Source organism: Cylas formicarius, unplaced genomic scaffold (genome assembly GCF_029955315.1).
Source record: "Cylas formicarius isolate icCylForm1 unplaced genomic scaffold, icCylForm1.1 PGA_scaffold_4__25_contigs__length_36172078, whole genome shotgun sequence".
Classification (NCBI taxonomy): domain Eukaryota; kingdom Metazoa; phylum Arthropoda; class Insecta; order Coleoptera; family Brentidae; genus Cylas; species Cylas formicarius.
Window position 1 is genome coordinate 12211248 of NW_026844334.1, and position 22217 is coordinate 12233464.

At 34.3% G+C, this 22217-nt stretch overlaps 1 protein-coding gene and 1 long non-coding RNA gene across 4 annotated transcripts in view; one reads left to right on the forward strand and one right to left on the reverse strand.

Annotated features, from left to right (window-relative positions):
- Positions 1-22217, forward strand: part of LOC132700334 (uncharacterized) — an 89167-nt gene that overhangs the window by 23324 nt on the left and 43626 nt on the right. The window contains exon 1 of one of the 3 annotated variants that reach the window (XM_060667568.1): positions 12468-12491. The exons of the other annotated variants lie outside the window; for them this stretch is intronic. The gene's annotated coding sequence lies outside the window, so the exon portion shown is untranslated. Of the gene's footprint in view, positions 1-12467; positions 12492-22217 lie in introns of those variants that run through there. 3 annotated transcript variants of the gene reach the window in all.
- Positions 18318-21242, reverse strand: LOC132701319 (uncharacterized). Its single transcript, XR_009618765.1, has 4 exons — positions 21051-21242; positions 20618-20716; positions 20385-20560; positions 18318-18523 (listed from the first exon to the last, which is right to left on the reverse strand). It is a non-coding gene; the product is annotated as an uncharacterized LOC132701319 (long non-coding RNA).

The following is a 22217-nucleotide window of genomic DNA, read 5'->3' on the forward strand; positions in this document are numbered from 1 at the left end:
TATCAGATAGCGTTTCTGATCTGAATCATTTCGGACATTTAGTCACGGATTTGGCAGAGATGTGCAAAGTAAATTTTAGCTACTGATGGCAATTTGACCTTCGTAAATTCTCCAGAGTTAAACTTATTTCATAAATGCGGAATGCAACTTTTGTTTGTCATATTTTGTTTAGCTTTTACTGAGGCTTTGATCCTAGCAGTGAGTGCACGCACGAAATTCTGATATTGTTTTATAATCTACATGAATGTGTTACTAATAAAAAATGTAGTAAAGGTTGGCCGAAGCAACTGAGTTTATCCGCAATCAATTTCAAAGACACGAAGACCGTGCAAACAAACAATGGTTTCGTCGATTGGTCTGTAAACGTCATTTGTCACGATTTAGAATTGCGCCACAGCAGAATTTAGCGAATTCCCTTGCCAAATATAATTTTCGATTGGATCCGTTTGAAATTCCATTAAAGTTCGAGCATCTATGTAATAAATTTCGATAGGGGAATCTGACGAGCGCTCCGCGCGGATTAGTTATGTAAAAGGGTGGGGTAGGGAGAGCGAATTTTGGTAACAAACGGGGGGATAATATATTTGAGAGGGACTCGAAATTATATAGCGGGAATTTTAAACCTTGTTCGACGAGTTGTATCTGTACCATTAATTTGTGCCACCAAACTTCACGATTTTTGGGGTTCAATGTTTTAGTATTTTTTAGTTTTGGTTAGGCAGAGAACTTCTTTAAAATACAGGAATGCCATAGCTATCCTGAATTTTTAGATACAGGGTGATTTCGAAAATGTTAGACACTTTCGAAAAGATGAAAACTGGGCTGGAAAGTTTTTTTTACGTAGGATCCAGTGGCGTAGTTAATTTTCTTCTGAAACTCACACATTTTGATATTGAAACTAATCTTGTGTTTTTTTAGAGTTATTAAGGGGTATTTCAAATACAACTACATATGACTTCCTGTAATTATTACAGAGTGATCTATTAACAAAAAAAAAACAGAAACAACACAAAATTTGAGAGTTTCGAAGACCTTAAAACCATAAAGAAATGGGACTCACTATAGAGCTTAAAAACTGAACGTATCTTGTCAGTAACTCTAGGAGTTAACAGCGAAAGTTTTTGGTTTGCGCAAAACTGTTTAAATTTAACAACAAATCCTCCCCAATTTTTGGGTAACGTTGGTGTTCGTTTAGTATTGTCTAAATTCCTTGAAAATTATTTAATGTAATCGAAATAATCTTAGATAAATTTTAAGTACGTGAAAGGCAGAGTTAAGCATGAAATGAAAAGTCGCTATTAATTCATGTCCTGCTGAGGTCAGCCCTCTAACTAACCTAAACAGTTTTTTTCAAAAATAAGACATCTGACGACGTCTTCTGCATCTCGGTCTCCATAATTGTCAATCTTGAAAATCTTCATTTTGAAAGTCTATAAATATTTCTACAGGAGATGCTTGGTCTTTCTTCTTTTCTTCTCTGTGTGGACCCAGGTCCATATCTTTGTTGGTCACCTGTATTCGGCCATGCGGTTTAAATGTCCAACGAATTTTATTTATTTCACCTGTACTTTCTCTATTATCTACGAGGTGAATTCAAAAAGTGAGGTGACTTTTAACTTTTATCAAAAAGTATTTGTTTATTCATCAAAATGAATGTTGTCCCCTTCAAAGTAATCCCCCACGCCCCAGATATATGACACTTGTTCCAACGTTTTATCTAATCATCGAAGCACTTCTGGTAAGCACTTTCTGGAATAGCCTCGTCGTTACAAACCTCCTTCCTTTCATGGGTTTCTTGAGTTTTGGGAAAAGGAAAAAGTCGCAGTGAGCCCTATCTGGTGAATATGGCGGATAACTTCAAGGTAGGAAGAACTCTTGATGTACTACGCCACGAAAATAAAAAAAAAACAGTAAGCAAAACCTTGACATTTGATCGAACTTGACGTGCTTTTTTTGGGTCTTAGTGACTCTGGGTTCTTCTATTGGGACGACTGGGTTTTGGTTTCCATTTACCCATGATTCATCACCAGTTATTATCGTTTTGCGCATATCAAGATCATCAATGACGTCGTTTAACAGCTCTTGAACCGCGCTCCTTTAACTGTCCCTTGGTTCAAATTTAAGCAGTTTCAGAACAAATGTTGCTGCTACATGTTTCATTCCCAAAACTTCGGATGAAACGATCCAATAATGATTCGACGATTTTTCAACACCACTTGTTTCATTCAGTTATTGACGTAGCACAGTATTCCATTTTCGACACAAAATTTTATGCAAATTCTTTGTTGCATTTGTTTGACAGCAGAAAATCGCTAAGCACACAAAACACGTCTAACGCTTCTGTCTTACAAAAAAAAGTAAACGTACAAACACATGTTATGAACATGCGTACCAACAAAACAAAAAAATTATCGAAGATCGAATGTACGTAGCCACCTCAATTACAAAATTCACCTTATTTTTTGAACACACCTCGTATATTGGCTCCTGCCCGTCATTTTTTGTAGATAAGACGATGACAGTTAATATTAATTAGTATCAATAATAACAATTAAGCTAAAATAAAAATAAATATAAAAATATATCACAGTTCTCTGATTTGGTTATTTTTTTATAAATGTCACAAACACTTCCAAGTATATATAAAATATATAATATAATGCTGGGGAAACACTGACATTGTGCCAGCATGTTTATTCACCGAAGGCTTTAACATTTTCCGCCACGACCTTAATACGAAAACCCGACAGAAGAACCGGTGAAAATTTGTTCAGGACCCCAAATATTTTCCTTCATCCCGAAATAACAAATATGGCAGGTAAAACTTCGTTTTCTTCGTGGGTTTTGGATTTCGTTTCGTGCGACGCGCGACCCGCTCCGGAAATTTCGTTATGTATATATTTAATTTAACGGTTAAATGCTTGCAAATGCCATTCGAGTTAATAAATTACATTGTGCATATTTATCCTCTTTCACAGGCCTATGTGGGCACCTAAATCGATATTACGAGCCGTTTGCAATCAGGTATTTGCACAGCCGCCTATTTTTTTTTGTTATATTTAATTTAATTTGGAATCAGCGTCCTTTCAATATGCAATCAAACGTAAAGCCTGTGGAATTCATATAAACACGAACACGTAAACAAGAATTTTTCAAGTAATATTTAAGAATTGGTTTGGGTAAGAGTGTATGCCTTTTCTAAGTTAACATCTGCCAGAATTATAACATTATCGTAGATCCTTATAATATACAAAAACGTAGAACTACGTACGGCAAGCCAAAAGTTTAAACGTACACAAAATGCTGGGTTAGTTTAGCACCATTTTTATCAAAAAACTCAAAAAAGAAATTAAAAACAGATGGAATAGATGGAAAGCCCTTTTGTAGTTAGGTTGATTTGATGTTTTGTCTAACTTTTTTGGCTGTTAACCTCGAGAAAATCTGATGTTAGATTTTTGTCTTTCCCCAAAAAACCAGCAATTGATTGACTAATTAATAACGTAATTCAGTTGCCACGGTAACATTATTAAAAATCAAAAGCTCTCAGGTTTTGTGACAAAAGCTCTTTAACGCAGAGTAAGCAATGATTCGTGTGATTAAGAAGCAAGGAAGCGTCAGAATATAAAGAAAAGTATTTTTATTATGTAAGAAAGTTATTGAAAGTAAATTGCGGTTTACAAACAAATAAACGTTTTTGCGAAATGTAAGGACATTTAAATAAAAAAATAGGATTTCAAAAAAATATTGTGTAGCTATTTCAAAAAATTTGTACTGTTAGTTACCTGTCCCAGGAGAATTTCCGGTAAAATACATGGCAATCTGTCGAAATAATCAATTTTGACTATTTAAAAACTACTGACGTAAAATTTTCGTTTGAACTTTCCTTTGTGAAATATTTTACTTCTTCTACGACTTCCCTTGCGCTTAATTAAATCATCGCGGACAAACAATTTAAAATCCATAAATTAACATTACGCTCTAATGACTAAAACATTAAGAACCTCATAAAATCTAAAGGGTATTAATCGGAATATAAAATATTGGTTGGATGACCACAATACTTCTGGAACTAACTGCGAACGGCACATACGAAATCCTCCATACGTTGAAGTCGTTACTGTTGTTGTCTACGCAGAGGCAATCTGTTAATCTCTCTTTGGTCCAGTCCCAGTCCAGGAAGAACGCGTCCGGTAGCTAATAGAAAATTCCATTAAACTTGGGTGCAAATGCTTTCAGTGTATCGAACTGGGATTCGGAATTTGAATTTCAAATGAAATTCGACAGCGCATAAGTCGAGAACAACGAAAATGAATTTGTAGTGGCCAACTTACAGAGTTACTTATGTTAACTTACATTTTGAAAGGAAAACTTATTTTCTATTTGGTCTGCACTCAAATATTGAATCTCCATAAAGAACGTCTCCATTATTTAAATTAATTCGAAGGCTAACTCTTTAATATTTTTTAATTGTTTAGTAATTGAGTACACCCAAAACTTGCGGACATTGAAATCGAAATTATTTCATCCCAGCCACGTAATAATACGCGGGACATCTCTAAGAAATTTGGAAACCTTGGATCATAAGATTTTGCCCGCCAAGGTACAACATAGTACAACATTGGTTAGTTTTAGTTAGTTTTTTTGGTTGGTGGCATTGTTTCAATATTATCTTTTTTTAAACGCGGGAAATAGTGAGTGAGTGAGTGAGTGAGTTGAAGCTAATTCTGTTATTTTGTTAGCTAACCCACTTGTTTAATAATCAATATTAATATTGACCAAGCCTATTAATACATCAATAACCATTTACATAAAATATCGGTTTAACAATCAGAAATACATTGTAATATGTGTACTGCGATACGGTAAAACTATTTTATAAGTATAGTAAAAAAATTGAAAAACATCATCACTGTGTGAGTCACTATAGTTATATCAATAATTTAATAGTTATATTTTTAGCATAACAAGTTCTCTCACGAAACAGAGTCTTGGTTTACATCAATGAAAATAGTATATTATGGAAAAAGTGCCGTTTTAGTCACGAGTTTTTTTTTTCGAACACATTTTATGATATGATATATGGTATGACATGAGAAAGCGTCAAAATACCATAACTAAAATCTACATCCGATCACTCCCAAACCATAAAGTACCGGAAATTTCCGAAGAGGCTCGCGATAGTGTCGACACCTTTGAACAGCGCATAATTAAGTATTTTAGAGTACGGAGTAGAAAAATATTTTTAAAGGCATCTAAGTTCTGAGCACTTTTGTTATGTTGTAAGGGTAAGTGTCAATTTCAGACATAATAACCTCGAAATTCCAAAAAGTTGAGTTATTATTTTCCAGTATTTATCTGTACGAAATTTCCGTGTCGTATTCGAGTTTGGATCGTTGAAGAAGTTTTGCAGTTAATACATCTTTATTAGGAACAGGACATATATAACACAGCAACTACAAAGGCAACTAAGTTTATTTGATATCCTGTTCTATTAAGAATTAGTTATCTTTAAGGAAGTTATAGTACTAGGTGAGAAATATAAAACTGTATTACATATTCCTTTGATCCAAAACATATGCAATAGGGCTTGTAAGCAATACCCACGTATTGCACTTGACTTGACTAAATTTAAAAACATTTCAGCAGATATCTGAAGAAAATGTTTAAACTGTTGTGCATCTTCCAAACGCAAACGCATTTACGAGTGTTGAACAAGCCCCCAATCCATTTCCTTACCTAACAGAGACAGCTCGAGACTCTCTCGAGAGATTTTCTCTCAATTGGACCCTTACTTTAAGTTCCAACAGAGTATCTTGAAACATGTTAGTTACCATACCAACACCTTCAATCTTTGAACATGCCTAATAAAAACAATTAATAAATGCGTCTGTCTACATGCCAGATTAAATTCAATAGGAACGAAATATTCGACTAATTGGTCTCGTTATCGCTGATTTATGATCGGTCGCGTTGTGTTTAAAAATAATACCAATTATGGAAACCGTGCGGCCGCTGAATTAGAAGGGAAATTTAATTTTCCCAAAGAAAAAGATCGTCATTAGTTTCAAATTAACTAGAGAATTTGACGGCACGGCAAAAGTCATAATTACTCCAGAAATGGCCGGGTTTCGCTGCGAGTTTTAAAAGCCGTTCGAGCGCACGGGTCCCTGATGAGTTCTTTGTTTCTGCCTACGCCTTGCTCCGGACACTTATTGCAGCGTTCTGGAGATTTTCAAGCTCTAATTTTAGCAGCGTGATCGATGGAGAACTCGCTACCAAAAACGGAACAACGCCAAGGTGAAACGAAGAGAAAAAAGGACTGATTTTTCCGTGCGGAATTTGGAGTCTCGATGGGATAGATACTAAGCAACGGCGATGTTGCCACGTTGCGCGTTCTGCATTGGCGAGCCTCGACTCGTCACGCAGACGTGGTTCACACCAGGAAACAGCTCGACAGTGCGACACCAGATGTACACAATGAACATTACGTTATAAAATACTTATGAAAAAATTATTTTATGCAAGCTAAACTACAGAGGAATTATGGTGTACACTTTTAAAGAATTCCGGAGGAACTCACAATTGTGGCGTAAATAATTTGGCCAAAACTGAACACAATTAACCATGAATTTGAAACTGAGCTTAGTGTCCTTGGTCTAGCAACTCATGTCTTGGGCTAAGGTTGGACTGTACGTTCCGGCTAGGCAGACCAGACAGGCCTCTTCCCCCCACATATCTTCCCGTAGAATGCACTACGTTAGTTGTGGTTTCATTACCCAGACCAGCAGATTTACTCAGCTGGATCTCTTTGTTGATAGAAATCTGTTTTCGGGACTTCTGGAAGAAAATGTTTTACATATTTCTTGTTGGTCCGTGGTTAATCTTTACGGTTATATCGGTTATACCTATTTGTACACTATTCAATCCTATTTGTACTCATTTTATAAATTAAAAAAAAAATATGTTGTTGCACCTAGGTTGTATTTATCTTCCTAGGGGCCAGTTTATATTCTTCAAAAATCTTTTACCATGAACTTTTCCCTCTATAATGATCCTCAGTATTTCATACCCTTCACTTTATTGTATGACATATATTCTACCAGGTTATATAGATGAATATGTATATCTGCTATTGCAACACAATTAATCATAGGTGAAATACTACATTACTACAAACTTCAGATGTTTTAGATTTTTTTGGGACAAGAATTGGTTCTGGTGCTTTTCCAACAAGAAGCACCTTGAATGCATATTTTAATGAAGGTGTTTTTTCGAGAATAAAATCAAAACAAAAAATGTCACGGGTTCGTGCCTTCTAGTTCGATTGTTACTAACAAATGTTACGCAAAATACGCGCACTATAATCGTCTGACCTAGATACTTCATATCGTTTCGACAATGATGCTTTAACCGCGTTGCTTTTTTTTTCTTTAAATGGTTCATTGATTATCAAGGCTCGCAACGTGAGACAAAATATCGTTTCCCACGAATATTTTGTGGGAAAATCTAAATTCCAGTTGCATTGTTGCGCGAACCTCGGTGCCTAGAAAAAAATATTCCGCTAATTCGAACTTAAATGTAATTAATTAACCGTTTTACATGCGATCGAAATCTGATGGACCGAATAAAAACGGTAACCGAGAGAAAATGGTGCAGTTTTCTAAACGAGGGTCACAAACTTGATTTTTCCTCGCCTCTCGACGAAGAAAGTGCCCTGCCCGTTTATCTACGTTCAATTTTGCGCAAATAGGAAATAAACGGACCGGTTGCCTGTAAATTTTTCATCGGCATTTATTGCCATTTGATTAGAATTTAATTAAGTCATTTAATATTTATTACTTAGCGCAGGCAAAAACAATATGCAGGGATTTTATAACATTTCTATTTGTCTTATTAATTTAATGTACCTATTAAAGCTTCAATTGACATTTATGTCGCCATTAAAAAAATACATAAATACAAATTATAAAAAGATTCAAGTGTTCTTTTGTGCTCATCTTTTCTCATAAATAGGAAGCGATGCGTGCAGGTAAGTGATGCAAGTGGGGCCTCGACCAAACCAAGAGAGCTAGATGTTACTATAGGAGTTCCACAAGGATCAATTTTAGGTCTCGTTCTCTTTATTATGTTTGATAATCGGCTGTCGTATTCTCACAGCATATGCTGATGATAATTCAGCCGTTATAAAATCTTTCAACACCAATTCACCCGCGGAAGAAACAAATCGAGCTATAAATGAATTCCATAATTGGTTAACAGAAATCAGATCTTTTTAAATCTAGAGAAAACTCATTCTATGTTTTTTCATACTACACAAATATGAACAAATCTAGATATTACGTTGGTACAACTTGTTAGGCAAAATAATGTCAAATTGTTAGGAATGTTGTCTTCTAGGATTAGTGGCATATGTTTTGCTATTCGCAACTTATTGTGTAATAATTAGACGTTTAACGTGAGCCAGGGGATCATTGCAATATCCTTACTAATAATAATAATAATAATAATAATAATAATAATAATATAAATAATAATAACAGTAATAATCATAATAATATACAATTAATGTAAAAGCTTAACAATAAATTCTTATTCTCGAATATAAATGCTTACTTCAGCCAAAGAATTACTACACGTCCTTGAGCAGTGAGATATGGAGAATATCTTGAAAAAATTGATGTGAACCTACCAAGACAACTGATAGATGATAATGATGAGGTGACAACTGCAAACAACTTGTTACCAAGAAGAAATCAATTCAGACAGTTGGTTAACGAAAAAATTCGTCAGGACTAGCAAAGCATCTGAATTGAATGTAACACCTTGCTTCGAAAAACAATACCAGAAGTAACGGCAAAGTATGAGCACACAGATCTACCCAGACTTGAAGCAGTAAGAGCTTTTCGAGTATCTACAGGACACACAACCCTTACCTACAAACATCTTCTCCTAAGTGTGATATGTGTGCGGTATATTTGACCATCGTACACCTGGATTGCATAAATCACCACACTCCCCTGTGCTTGCCAATCAAGACGTTCGTAAAACCACCAACCAACTCCCTCAAAAAATTATTATTATTATTATTATGATAATAAAGATAATAATAATAATAGTCTTTATCGCAATATTTTAAATTATTGCACAAGGTTTAGACAAAATTACTTAATACGAATTAATATACTTACACATCACAAACGGCGAAGTCTACACACATTACCATAATAATGAAGAAACAAGATATAATAATAATAAGAGTCTAAAAATTCATTATTGGTAAAATACTAATTTACTATTTACAAAACTTCTGGATTCAAATCTTAACTGAAACTGAAGAAGCCAACAGGATGATTGGCGAAACATTAGGAAGTTCGACTCAACAATAACCAACGCAGAAGAAATCTGGAAGTTTTGTAAATAGGATTACAGTAGCCCGTGGAAGTGTCTTTGGAAAAAAAAACTAATTTGTTTAGGACAAAGACTTTTGAAATGGGCCTTAATTTTTTTCCTCAATACTATAACTCAGCTGGATTCAAAATATTTATTATAATTATTATAAAGTTTAATTGCACTATAGCTAAAGCAGCATTCAAATTTACAAGAATTATGTTGGGGCATATCCAGAACGTTTTTCGTCCATAGAGGAGCATTGTGAATTTCATCCCGAAACAATAGAAAATCTTTCAGGTACGTTGGTAAAGAATATTTCATGATCTTAAATACAACATTTTCGAGTAAAAATTGAAACAGGTATTTAATTTGGAGCCATTTCATAGCACATATTGTTTCTGATATACGATCAAACTTTCTCAAACCATAAACGAATCGGGCACAGCTGTTCTTTTTTGAAATCTGGATTTATCAGCAACGGTTAAGGTTCAGTCTCACTGACTCCGGTTTGAGTACTATGAGTGCTATAGAGACAGAAACTTTAAGGGCTTATCTTCTTTTAACTATAATAAAATTTTGAATTTTTGATTCGACTTTTTCGGCTCGGCAAAAGATATATGAAAAACGTATTTTTAAATTTTAAAACAGCAATTATGCGTGAAGCCGTAACACACCCATGTGTGTCTAAGACCTATATACCATTTGCAAAATAGTATAATTATTTCCGCCGATCTGCATTGAACATGGGAAGAGAAGAATTATCGTTATAACTAGGTTCATATTTCAAAGTCTAAGAAGAATATCGTAAAAATGCTAGAGAACCCAAAGTTTATATATCTTATAAACACCTTGTAAATTGACATCTATAGATACACGTCAGGTATTAAAGGCATTTTATAAATGCCAATGCCAAAAGATATTTTTTGTAGGTCTACAGGCAGTGACACACAGGCTTTTAAGACATCATTTCCATTACGAGTTTACTGAAATTATTACATCTATTAACGCAAACGCAAAAATGGAAAACAACGTATCGTCGGGTTACCAAATCTGAACCCGTGCGATTTCTTTCCGTGGAACGGCGGCTACACGCAAACCCCGAGTCGTTTTTCTGTTTCTACGCGCATAAATGCAAATGACAGGGCAATTTTATTATTGTGGCGAACGACAAAGCGTTTACTACGGCAAATAAGGAGAACGGCGAGTTTTACGCGCCGCAACGGTAATTATAACGTACCTATCAACGATAAGAGCTCTTTAATTACGGCCGACCAATGGACGACGTAGTTCCCAAGCCCCGATGTTTGTAATCTAATTTTTCTTAAGTACTATTTTTGCAAAAAAACGTTTATGCGGTACTGTTTACTCAGTCTGGACGTCGAGTCGCTTACATTAAGTGAATCCCACTCCTGATTGATGGGTTCCGGATCGTGTCGTGCGGTTTACGTGTGTCAAAAGCCAGAACGATATATCTAAAGCCGCGATACATAATATGGTTGAACATCGATGACCCACATTTTCGCACAACGGGGAGCAAATAATAAATACTTGGTTCCAAAGACGATGAAATTTATTTGTTTGCCGTCTGCCTCGATAAATCTTTTCCAGAGAAAAATCTCAATATTATTCGAGAATACGCAAACAATAAGATTTTACGTTGTACAAGGAAAGACTAATTTGATTAACCTTTACCCTACCCAAGAGGATACGTAGAAGTCTTAAAATTGTATAGTTCGATCGACCAAGTAAAATAAAATATTTTATAATAATTATTAGTTAATTATTATTATAAAAGTTACCTCTTTTTAGTTGCACCGTTCTTGACTAAAATAATTAAATTACACTACACTATAGTGACTAATACAAATCTAGCTCGCCTGGAATAAAATATAGTTGTCATTGTAAAATCACTTTTCCTTGACTTAAATTAAATTGTTTATCTTCAAAACCAACTTAACCAAAAATTTATTTCATTTTTAGTTCTCCTTTTGGTTAATTTAATGTTTTTTCATTTTTCAGCATGGTGAATTAAATAAAATCTAGGCGTATTTATCACTAAATACTTACTAATGGCGGCTTGTCAAATAAAAGGACTTTTTTTAATATTTACCGATAATGAGGTAGTAGTAGGTACTACTGAGAATAAAGGGCATTATTAGTAATAATCCGATAGACCACCTATTTCTACCAATTATCTGGTTTGCTTGAAATTTAAGAAATTCGTGAGAAGTTTCTTAAAAAATATATTATTTATTAGTGCATTTGATAAGCAAAACGCAAGAGCTTATACAATTTTTTTTTATAAATATGCGATACAAATCGCGTATGGTGCACTTGAAACCGTCCCTTGAAAATTGGCTCACGAATTACCCCATTTTATATTAACACACATTAAGGAATACTCTGTCAGAAAAAAAGGAGAGTTAACCATAACAAAATTATCACTTTTATTAAACTATGATGTTCTAAACTAAAATAAAAATTTCAGCTTAATTAATTTCAATCGCAATTCCTCAAGCCATTTTAGCTATCCGTTTTTGTCTAACACATTATTAAACCACGTTTACATTGATATAGTAATGGGATTATTTGCTTGCGCCAGTAACTTGTAAGACAGATAAGCACTTGTACAACCAACCAATTATTCATATTTATTAGGCGTCAATCTAAGGCATAGACTATACCCTTCAGGATCTTCAGTACGAAGTTCTTTTGAAAGAAAAGCAGAGGCATCTCTGGTATTCTTCAATTAATCATTTCCGAACCTATATCCTCTGCGGAGGATATTTTTCTTCGTTCGAATAAACTTTTTAAGTCTAAGTCATCTTTCCATGTAATCTTTTCATCTGAGAAAGTGCAAACTGAAATATTAGAGAGAGGCCGAGAGAGAAAGAGAGAGAGAGAGAGACATGATGTGAATGCATTTCATTTGGGTGTTGGTTTTATTACGTGCATGATACGATAAAGTGACCGAAGTGTAGATACGCTTTTGCAGTGATTTCGTTTCAAACGGAAATATCGTCGAAATCGTTGTCGTCGTTGCAGCAACGACTCTTTGTTGTGTTTAAATACCAGAAACAACAACAACGGCATTTTTTCAGGTGGGTTGGTTGGTGAGCTGTTATATTCGGCTGCCGCCTTTTACAGCGAAAACGGTTCGTTATTGTTGAAACGTGCTCCGCTATCAATCACCTTGAATTGAACACCGAAATAACAATGCCGTAAAAGTATTTGCAACCTATCACAACAATGTACCATTCTATCGTGTAGTAGTCCAACCGCATATGTCACGAGTGTATCCCCATACAACATAAAACAGCATAAAACAATTTTTATCACAACTCAAATCGATCTATATATCTATACGCGAGACCTAATTGAGAAAGCATTTGAAATTAACCTAAATATCTAAGCGTCATCTTAATTACATGACTAAAAATATTACTGAAGCTTCTGAAGAAACATATTTATGTTTATACTTAAGAAATTTAAGAATTTGATTGTAAATAGGCAGGGAAAAACACTAAACTACATTAACCCTACTACTTTTGCATTTATTTTATAATATAACGTTTTGCGATAGCGAATTAAATAATATTCTGGAAATTGCCCCGCCCGTGATAACACTATCTTTAGTTTTCACAAACTTCCCTAAACTCGTTCGCGATAAAAATTAGCAGAAGAATTCGATATGCTTGACGACTAACTTAAAGTGCATAGACATTTGGACTATGTATTACATCTTAAAAGGTTACACTTTACCATTTGAGCCTATACTATGAAATGTCATGTAGTTATTTATAGAAAAGGTGTGGCTTTCTCGAATCAGAAGAAAATACATCCGGGATCCAAAAACTGAAACATGGCAGCACCCAAAATGCTCTTTTTAGTTTCCGTGATAACATCTGATGCTGATTCTAGAACAGGACGATATAAAACTCATCAAGTCGAAAATTGAGTATGATTGTTGGAATTGCTTGTGTCTGTAATTTATTAACTTCGACTTCATTTTATTTTGGGTTCTGTTTATGCTCTATACTGTTGGTAAAACCAACAATACTTCATCAACCAAGACATACATGTTATCTTTGTGGATCTGAACGAAACACGAACACCATGTATTCGGTTCCCGATTTTCTCTTTGACCTGACTCAATAAATAAAACACCAGGTGCTTTCTTTTCCGTCCCGTATGAAAATTATCCAGGCGTTCTCAGTTTGATATTCCTAACGACGAACACAACACCAAGCGAATATCAAATCGCATCGACTATTGTTTCCGAATGATAAAATTCTGCTTTCACTTTCAGATAACCGCTGCATGCGGTTTTGTCTTTATTTTTAAACGCGACAGTGATTGTTTCTCTGACGCAACGTTCTACTTTTAAATAAACAAAAACGAACAATTGACAGCTAGGGTTCGAGTCTTGAGAGACACGCAATATTACTTTAATGCCGGAGGGGTAAGATATATGAGCAAAAATTTTGTTTTTATCATGAAAACAATAAATAAATGATGTGTGTTCTTGCAACAATTATTAAGGGACTAAGATCTTACCAGTTTTTTTTATTCATTAATTTTTATTCAGATGATTAAAACCTTAACTCCTTTGAAAACAATAGTATATTATGCAACAAGTGCGGTAAACGGTATTTGACTCACGAGTTTATTTGACACAATCGTAGCAAGTGTTTAATAAACGAGTGAGTTAAAAAGTTTACCGAACGTGTTGCATACTATACTTTTTCTACGACCGTTAGTTTTTGGGTACATTTTCGCAAAACAACAAAAATACATTCAAACGTCAAAATTAAAAGCGTGGGAAACGTCTCCGAAAACATCCGATTGCTCCCAAATCCATCCGGTAAAATCCTGAAAACGTCCGAAGTGGCTCGGATTCGTGGGAAAGGAAACTGACGTGGTAAAGTGACGCTTCCCGCACGCTAGATTGGTGGCTAATTAGGTATTTTACAGACGGGAGTAGAAAAAAGATTTTTACTAACCAAAAACCACCATGTATAAAACAGCTTGTGCTACATCATTTACTACTCAAAAATTCTGGCACCAAAAGCAATAGGTAAACTGCCAACAATTTTTTTTAATTTTATTACGTACATACCCGAATATACCGTACCTTTCTAACCTCACCTTATCATTATATACTAATAAACATTCCCAACAATATTGGTTATGACGTTTCCAGAGTTATTAATTGGTGTTGTTGAACAATTGTACTCCAATTGAGTTCATTGTAAAAAATATCAAACATGATAAACTATATTGTTTATGCGCTGAAAACTATTTTCGAATCGACTACGTAGAACTTATTTCGAATATTTGGAAATCTTCTCGTCCTCATTGAAAGCGAGAGACTTCAAATGTATATATATATATATATATATATATATATATATATATATATATATATATATATATATATATATATATATATATATGTACACTGGGATGCTTTGATCTAAAGCTCAAACCAGTATGAAAAGCATTACGAAAATTACGGCGGCTTGGAATCTGCGCGGAAAATTTAAACCTCCATTTATCTCGAAAATAAACACGCCATTTTTGGTTTCTTAAATATTAACATCAAACTCGGCGTATTAACTTCATGGCGTAATTTTAGCCTACTTCTTATTAAATAGGGTATAAAAACAATATCGGCTCATACTACTGACAAAAATATTAATATTTTGTTCATGAGCGTCGCTAAAGGAGGGGTGCCACTTATTCTATTTAAATAATAAGATTAATTGTGTGGTTGCGTGTGTTCGGAAATATAGAAGAGCTGTAAGTGTCAAATTGCGGAAAATAAATTGGCTAAATAATCTGTAATAAATGCAAAGATTACCTCTATTATAAAATTAAGTCTAGATATAATGTAGATAATTCAGAACTTCGACATTATATTTATAATAATATAAATATATATTTATAATTACCCTGCTATTCATGCTGGTGTATTAGCGATCATTTAGCTACTAAGTACCGTAACTGTATAACAAAGTAAAGTAAAGTAAAAAAGAACCTTCTATAGTTATAATTTTAAATTATCTAACTTTTTTTTATTGAAATGCTTAAACCACCTGCCATGTATGTAATGCATTTATGTTTATTTGTGTGAGTCATAAAATGTATATAAGCATGTTTATTTGATGTACACTTCTTCCTAGATGTAAATTTTGCTTTAAAATGTAAAATTTCCGTAAAGTCAATGTTTATTTATTATTTTTTGGTCAAAAAATTTTCCATAAACAAAAGTACTTATTTTAAATAAAAAAAAACTCTTATGCACGAGAACAAACCATCTCGGGGAAAAATGATTGCTTCAGAAATAACTATGAAGTATAAAGTTGCGATCCAATCAAATGTGATTTACTATTTACACAAGAAATTATAGGAACGTTTCGTGAAACATCCTGTATATATGCATAAATCAAATTTTACTCCACTCGATTAATAGTTCGCGTTTTAAATATTCAATCGCGAAATATGTTTCGGAAGTAAAGGTCACGTCTATAATTCGGCTGAAATCGCATTAAATTGGCTGGACTTCAGGCATATCCACTTGGTTTCTATTCTTTGTTTCTCTGTTGGTACACCTGTACACCGAAACTATTCACCACTTTGATTAAGAAAACAATTATTGTTTTTATATGACAAAGAATTAAAGAAAATAGACAAAATTTGTAGAAATAAATAAAGAAACCTTTAAAAACGAACGTATTCGAATTAAATTAAATTACAATTTTTCCTCCGTTGTTTTGTAGCATGTCAAACTATCAACGTTACTTTGGACTCGTGCAAACCCCTGCACCGGTACGGTGTGCACCATTCGTTTTATTGGGCGTGACGAGTTGGGATTAACTTAATACCGTGAAATATTTGTTTTCGATAGAAACCAATTATCGTAAATTGTAATTGTCGAATATTTTATATTTGGTATAAATCTCTGTGGCAATGGATACTTTCGAAGAATTTGACGTGTGTGGCTTGAAAAAAGGTGCGTATTAAACCGACGCAAAATATTTATACTTGAAGATGAATCGTTATATACAACCGTGGCATATAGTAACTGAAGTGATAACGTTTTGCGTCGTCCACTCATTTGAAACGGTTAATAGCCACTTATAAATTATATACAATTTTTGAATGATTGACTTTGTAGTTGGTCTATTCCTTTAGAGTATATAGTAAAATGACCATTCTTCCTAAGGACTACGGACGTCTAAACGCCTGAGCCTGAGCCGTCATTTTGACAAAGTGGAGGGGGAATTGCTTTTGTAATTGAGGATTTTTAAAATTTAATCAAATGAACTATTAATTATTTTTTAAATATTGCCGATAAATACGCATTAAATTGATGCAGGTAAATGCTTATATATGTTAAATTGAAAACATCGAAACAAACTGGCGATAAACGCAACGTTATCATCTTTCTTTTCTTTTCTTTCTTCCTAGCTTTAAAGCTACTTGGTTCACTCGTCACTCTCATATTGTGACCACTTTTTTTTATGGTTTTAAAGTTTGTCAGCTCTGACGGTCAGGTTACACATCACTCGGGGATTGTATTCGTGCTGTTTCGCACAAATATACCCAAAAACGAAACTAAAAAGTATAGTATGCAAAACTTTTCTAGTCACTCGTTTATTAAACACCCGCCGGCTCGTTCCGAATCAAATTAATTCCGAATCATATTATTCTAGACAACAAGAAAGAATGTAGAAATAAATTTAACTTAATCCGAGCTAAACACTCTTATTGCTTAATTCCTAACTGAATTGAGTGACAAAGCAAAAATATCTATGTGTAAAAAGTAAATGTTATAATTTCTTCCTAAATTTGTTTATTTAGGCGCATAGAATAAAACAGGCGTTCTAGTCATTACCGCCGTAGCATTAAAGATTTAGATTTAGTTCCATTTAACTCAACAAACTGCGTCCTAGAACAAATGTATGATTGAAGAGTTTTGTAAAGAGAACCGTGCACCGAAGCTTTTAAGTTTTACTAACATTGTAGGATGATGCACTTCATTGAATGCCTTGGAAAAATCCATTTGCATTCTATGATCTAACGGCTCAGCGACGGACCTACTCCTAAAAAAGCCATGTTGCGTTTCACCAAGATCGTACCTACGTTTAAAAAATACTCCTCTGTTATAATTGCCTTAACCATTTTGCCTGGAATAGAAAGAATTGATTTGGGTCAGTAGTTTGTGATATCAATCTTACTGCCACTCTTATAAACCGCTACCACTTTGGCACATTTACACATAGTCGATAAACTTTTATTAAAGGTTAAAAATAGTAGATTAAAAAAAGTTGAGGAACTTGCCTATAATTTGGCAGATGTTAAGGATTAGCCGAGATCACCACAGCGATTATTTTAAAGAGAAGAATGGCAATATCTATTAAGTAGAAATGTTTATAGTCTTTATCTATTAGTATGATATCTGGCCTATGTGCAGTCCGTAATGACTGGCCTGTTCTAGTATAGTTGTATAGTTTAAAAGTTGTCAAGGTTTTATTGCTACTATTATTATTATTATTTATTTTTTTTTAGTTAATTCTTGTTTCAATGTTTGGCGTTTGTCTATCTGATAATAGTAGTGATTAAGTATAATATAGGCTTCCCCCACTCCTCTCCCTTTTGTGGGCGTATCCTCCTTCCCCACGACTCTCTAGCTCCTCCGCCTTTACCCATAATCCCTTGAAACTGGTCCCCATTGGATAAGCAACCAGAAATGCGATTTAATCAATCTCCCCACCTCTAGTTTGCGATGGCGGCGAAGCCAATCAGAGCCCAGATATTTTCCCACCCCTAAGAAAAGCAATGGCGTCAATGAGACTTGTTCATATTGTTCGCGTGACCATCTGCACCCCCTAGCGGTTCGAATGTAAACTAGTGTCCCCTCTTGGAATAAGATTTTCTTTAATAAGGTAACCCCACCTAGTGAATATTGACCAAAACATTTATTTTAAAAACATATAATTCTGCGAATGTGTACCCTCGCGGGTACAAACTGTACTTTTATTGCGCACAAAGGACAGGGGAAATAAAGACGAAAAGTGTTGGATTTCTTTTCTCGGAACTGGAAGCTGGCAGGCACCACCAATAATATCTGCAAAACAAAAAGCTGGTTAAAATTTTCATTAATAAAGTAGGATATTAGAAACCGTATACCTTTTTAATTTACTAAGCCATCTACCGTGCGTTAACTTCATACATATTTCCGCATGCTTCTGTTTTAAGGTATCGTGAAATATTTGACTATTTATCTGGGAAAAGTTCATATGTCGAAAATATTATGTGTATGTGGCCGTGGTAGGCTTTCTTTGCTATTATAATTTTATTTTTATTATTTAATATTTACAAAATTAATTTATCTATCTTATTGATGATTTTGATTTTCTTTGCTATTTTTATTATTTAATATTTTCAAAATTAATTTATCTATCTTATTGATGATTTTAAGATATTGCAGTCAACTTTACTATTTCATCAATTTCTTTTATTTATTGCTGATCTTTGAGGATAGTGTACATACTTTTTTTCGTAACTTATCTGTATCTACCCTTTAATTTCCTATCAATCCATAAAGCAAACTCGAAAGGCATCTTAACTAAAAAGTCATATACTTTAAAGCTGCTGCGACTACTACATGAAAGTGTGTTTCTATGCAATCTCAACAATAATGAAATCTGGACGCTTATATTAAATACTGTAATACTCTTCTCTGCTAACGCTCTAGGAGACGCTATTTGAACCCTGTTCAAAGAAAAACTTCTACAGCCCAAATAACCTCTCTGAACCATACTTAAGCGCATCACTCTTTCACTGTCTTGCAGCCTTCAGATTAATATTCCGTACTAACTACGTATGCCATACACGAAACGTTCTCTTTTCTAATTTTTTTCTATGCGCTACATTAACGAACAGGATCTAAACTTTTCTGTCTGTGTATTTTGTTAGCCACCTTAAAAAATTAAAAAAAAGGTATGCGAACCTAGAGGATATTTTCCATATTTTTCACAAATGGTGACAACAATTAATGCAAGTATTATTTTTAATAATAATCCATCTTTCGCTAAGACACGAAAACATCGACTTTTTAATTCTAATTTTTCTCATAGAGCTTCCCTTTAGTCTCTATCTGTTCTTTAACTAAATCCCCACCTTTTTGAAAAACCAACCTCTAAAAATAGTTAATTTTCTCTAATTTAAATTTGTACGTTTTCCGCAATATGTGTGAATATTTTCGCTAGAGCATTTAGTTACTTAGTACATGTCCTAATCAATATTTTAAAAATATAATTCTAATGATACGTGTTTACGATTTGAAGATAACGAAATATTCCCCAGTTTCATAAATGAGAGCTCACTGCCAAACTACCAAACATCACAGTACAAACTACCGTACTACGCCCCCCTGGACAAAATCAGGTCAGTCAGCGTCATTAATTCTACCTGCGTTAACGAATAGCGTATTGTTAATTAAGGTTTAATACGCAGAAAATTTAAGTAACAAATAATCGCAATGAAACTCACTAACATCATAAATTATTAAAAAAAAATTAGAACAGTTGGAATTTACTGGAGTAACCAATTTGGCACTAAAAATGGAAATTTTCGATACTCTACTAGGTGCCTACAATAAATTTTACTATTATTTTTAATGCAGAGACACAACGATTTTCTAGTTCTGAATTTGATCAGGGGTATATGACCATAGTTTACGCCGACTCTAAAAGGCATGCAGTCTATTGTTTTTGAACGCCCCATTTTGTGTATTATGTTCAAAACAGAGACTCTCTGGGCTTACGACTACAGCTACCAGCTACTACTTTCAATAATATTAACACAAAAAAAAGTAGGTGGCATTTCTATAATACGTGCAAAGTTTATGTGAAACTGACTGGAAGACAGAGTAATGCACCAATATGTTACTAAACATATCTCGATAGAATTCCGTAAGAGCTTACCTCCAAGTTTCCTCATTTAGTCAGTCAAAGCATCAAATGGGAAATTCCAATCCAACATATGTAGTGGTGGAAATATATCAACCGCCTACGTTACCGAAGGTGCCCGACTGAAGCTTCTGCGTCTTCTTTACCCCACATGCCTACTTAAAAAGATACTGGTCTAAGTCTCAATATTCCTGTTAAAAAAAAGAGAGGTTCTATATTGCCACAAATATGTGTTTTCAAAATTTTACCTGATTTGGCGACGACTACGCTGAAACTTTCCATATCTCGTGTCCCCATGACTGGTCTGTTTCATATATCAAACCTCACCTCGCACGGGTTTGAACCTCCTTTAAAAAAAAAAACAGGCAAGACTTATACTTATCATATCAAAGTAATACGAGGAACTTATATTTTATGCCAAAACTTATTTCATCACCTCCAAAGGGGAGTAGGGGGTTTCTAAAGTATGGTAGGTACATCTCTTTCATTTTTTAATTAAAAAAGTGACACAATTACGCGACGTAACTCGATCCGGATCGTTAACGCGTCTCAAGATGGGGGTTTAGAGATGCTGAGGTCATTAAATTGATTCACTATTACCAGTACATACTGAAACCCCCTTATTTCCAAAATAAAAAAAATTGTTAACTGTTAACACAACAAAAAAAACTATTTTCTCACCAATTATATTTCTGGGTCGTTTTCAGAATTTGTCCAACGTAAAATCCCAAGAGGATAGGGCCGCAATTTCGAAAAATGTTCATGTCTCCCCACTATGCATTTGTACAAGAAGCAGGGCCGGATTAACAGCAATTATATTCTTGTCAGTCAACATACAGCCGCCGATTGAATTCTCGGATTCTGCTTTACTAGTTGCCATGGTCTGTCAAATATGTTACTTAAAAATTGTATATATTTTTTTTTTACAAATAATATACCTTTCCTAAAATAATTCCGCCTTTGTCAAGTTGGACACGGGCACGTCTGTCCGCTTTGAAAAGCGCAGGCGTATGTATCTTCCAAAATGATCCAAGCAGGCCCGGATTGCCAGCAAATACACAACTCCCCGATTCAATTCTAAGATGTTGCTTCACGAGTTACCATGATCTGTCAAATATTTTAATTAAAAAAAAATCTATTATTTAGCAACAATATACCTTTTTAAAAATAATTTCGTCTTTTTTCAAGTTCAACAGGACACGTGTGTTCGTTTCAGTTGGACAAGGGCACGTCTGTCCGCTTTGAAAAGCGCGGCGTATGTATCTTCCAAAATGATCCAAATTGTTAACCTTTTTTTGATTCCTCGTTCCCCGATTCAATTCTGAGATGTTGCTTCACGAGTTACCATGATCTGTCAAATATTTTAATTAAAAAAAAACTATTATTTAGCAACAATATACCTTTTTAAAAATAATTTCGTCTTTTTTCAAGTTCAACAGGACACGTGTGTTCGTTTCGAAAGGTTTCGTAGTCTGTAGCTCTGTCGAATTCTCCAAAATTCGTTAAACCTTCAGATATTTTCAAAATTTGTCCAACGCAGACTTCCACTCACGCAGTTTCGAAAACTTTCTGGTCTCCCCGCCATGCATTTGTACACGAAGCCGTTCTGGACTATCAGCAAACAGCACATCCGTCATTTTTCTTCTCGGATTCCGCTTGACGAGTTACATCGATCTGTCAAATATTTAATGTAAAACAATCTTATCTATTACTTTTACCCAATATTAAGTACCTATTCAAAATTAGTAGCGCCTTTTCGAGTTCGAAAGGTTTCGTAGCCTATAGCCCTGCCGAAATGCCATTGCATTTGTACACGAAGCAGGGTCGGATTGTAAGCAAACAGCACCC